General features: G+C 36.5%; 1 protein-coding gene across 1 annotated transcript in view; it reads left to right on the top strand.

The window, feature by feature from the left end:
- Window positions 1-365: 365 nt before the first annotated feature.
- Window positions 366-2,989, top strand: part of LOC115218527 (tripartite motif-containing protein 2-like) — a 151,925-nt gene continuing 149,301 nt past the window's right edge. The window contains exon 1 of the mRNA XM_029788394.2: window positions 366-936. The gene's annotated coding sequence lies outside the window, so the exon portion shown is untranslated. The remainder of the gene's footprint in view (window positions 937-2,989) is intronic.

Raw genomic sequence — 2,989 nt, 5'->3', positions numbered from 1 at the left:
CACCACTAACACCATCACCATCACCACCACCACCACCACCACCACCACAATCACCATCATCACCACTACCACCATCACCACCACCACCATCATCTCCACCACCACCACCACCACCACTACTACTGCTATCACTACTACCACTGCTACCACTGCTATTGTTGCTGCTGCTGCTCTATTTTCCCCCCTCTGCCTTTCTATTCATCATCAATTCTTTTCCTCACACTCCTCTAGCACCTTCGATCCTTCTTTCCTTCTCTCTCCCACTCCAACCTTCTTTCCATCCTCTCAGTTCCATCCAGCCTTTCCTCCTCCTCTCTCTCTCTCTCTCTCTCAGCCAACCAGCCACCCAGCCGGCCAGCCAGCTAGCCAACCAGCCAAACAGACCAACCAGCCTCCTTCCTCTCTCGCTTACATCCTCTCCATTCACTACAAAGTCTTGTCTGCTGCTGTAACAGTCGCTATCAAACCACAACAGGGCCACACACATATAACATAACCCCCCCTCCTCTCCACTCTATATGTGGCGGCGAGGGAATTGTTTTGGTGACTAATTTTTCAAGGTTTCCGATGATTTAACACCTGAACTGAGTTCTTCCTCTTCCACAGGTGTGCAGAACCAACCGTTTTCTGCGATAGTCTGCTGCAAGACGAGGAGCGAAGAACAGCAGCAGCAGCAACAGTCTGTTCGTTTGATTTACTGTCGCACGTTACTTACACACATGTATTAGTCGTTACCTGTTGAATTAATTGGACTAACTTAAAACAGCTCCATTCTCAAATTCTGGATACTAACATTCACAGCGGTTGTTTTATTATGCAGCTCTGTAGAAATGCACCGAAAATAGTGATTAAATCAGACTGGTGCCTGGCTTTACAAGTCCTGGATTTTTAATGGATTTATATGGATTATCAATATTACAAAGATCTTCCATAAAGGTTAGTAAGTTTTAAGTACCATTTGGTCTACACCAGAGTTTTACTTTTCATCTGCTGAGGACCAATTCTGGTGACACTGGAATATTTGTAAGAATTTTATTGAAATACTATACCTTGTTATTGTTTAATTTATCAGCATGAACCAGCCCCATTCTTTCCATTCTTTGAAAAGAACATCTTAACCCTTTAGCATTTAAACCGGCCATATCCGGCCAAAATATTCTCCCCTGTTTTATGTTCAAACTGGCCATATCTGGTCTCTCACACCAGCCCCACAATATCATTTTAAAAATTAACAGCTACCTCATCAAAATCTCATAGCTACAAGATAAATGCATGATTAGTTCAAGACAATGTGGATAAAAAAGGATTAATTTTGGCAGAATAATGTGAACACTAAAGGGTTAAAATACCTTACTCTGATGATTGTACAAGTCTGGTAGTTTGATCTTCAAAATCCATTTCTGTACTTTAAGAAACTTCATACATAGTTTTTCATCTTTTAAAAAAAAAATTGATCAAAAAAAAAAGCAGAATTTCTTAACCAAAATAGTCAATTCTTAATCAATATAGTTAGAGCAACTATATTTAACTACAAAGCTAAAGCAAGGTTTGAAACTCAGCGAGTTTACATTTTTTTTAATGATTCTTACTGATGTCTTTTATGGTTATTTACAATAATGCTTCCATCACCAAATGTATGATACCATTCTTGAATATTACAAGAGAGAAGTTCTAATTTTAGTTGGAAATAAATATAAATATTTTCTCTTTATTCTTTGACTCAAAACTGAGCACAAAACATACTTTATTCCAATGTTATTATATTTGGTAAATTTGGTGAAAATATAAAATATGCTGGAAATGCTAATTCTTGCTACAAACATTTGACTTTTGTATTGTTCTACAATGGTGCCAAAATCTAGGAATGTTCCAAGAGTTCAACTTAGAATTGAGCTTGGCAAACAGAATTCATTAGGTTCTGTTTATGTGTATGTGGGTGTCTTTCTATGCATTTATATATATATATACATACACACATACACACACACATATATACACACACATACATCAATATCATCATTATAGGTATGTATGCATGTATGTATGTATATCTGTGTGTGAGTATGTATGTATGTATGTATGTTTGTATGTATGTATGTATGTATGTATGTGTGTGTGTATGTGTGTATGTATGTATGTTTGTGTGTATGTAGTATGTATGTATGTATGTATGTATGTATGTATGTATGTATGCATGTATGTATATATGCATGTGTGTATGTGTGTGTGTGTATGCATGTGTGTATGTATGTGTGGGTATGTATAGTGTACACACATACACACACACACACACATATATATATATATATTAGTTTCAAATTTTGGCACAAACAGTTTCAGGATTGAGGTAAGTCGATTACATCGACCCCCAGTATATGACTGGTACTTATCTTACCTGCAGCAAAAGGATGACAGGCAAAGCTGACCTCGGTGGAATTTGAACTCAGAATGCAAAGACAAACAAAACGACACTAAGCACTTTGCCCGGCGTGCTAACAGTTCTGCCAGTTCACCACCTTACACACACACACACACACACACACACATTGTTACCAGGGTACATGTCACACCAACTGGAGGAGCATCTTTTAACTCTGGTGCAAGCTGTGGTTTGAGGAGTACATGATATATATATATATATATAATATATATATATATATATATATATATATATATTATATATATGTATGATATATATATGTATGGAAAGCACCTTGCCAAGTTAAGCCTACAGGCTGACAACAATGTATCTCGAACACACACACATGCATATATCTATCTATCTATCTATCTATCTATCTATCTATCTATCTATCTATCTATCTATCTATCTATCTATCTATCTATCTATCTATCTATTTATCCATCTATCTATCTGTCTATCTATATCCATCTATCTATCTCTCTATCTCTCTATCTCTCTATCTATCTATCTATCTATCTATCTATCTATCTATCTATCTATCTATCTATCTATCTTCTATCTATC

The sequence above is a fragment of the Octopus sinensis genome, linkage group LG13, assembly GCF_006345805.1.
Source record: "Octopus sinensis linkage group LG13, ASM634580v1, whole genome shotgun sequence".
Lineage (NCBI taxonomy): Eukaryota > Metazoa > Mollusca > Cephalopoda > Octopoda > Octopodidae > Octopus > Octopus sinensis.
The sequence above is the reverse complement of the archived record's forward strand: the minus strand, read 5'-3'. Positions and strand labels throughout refer to the sequence as shown.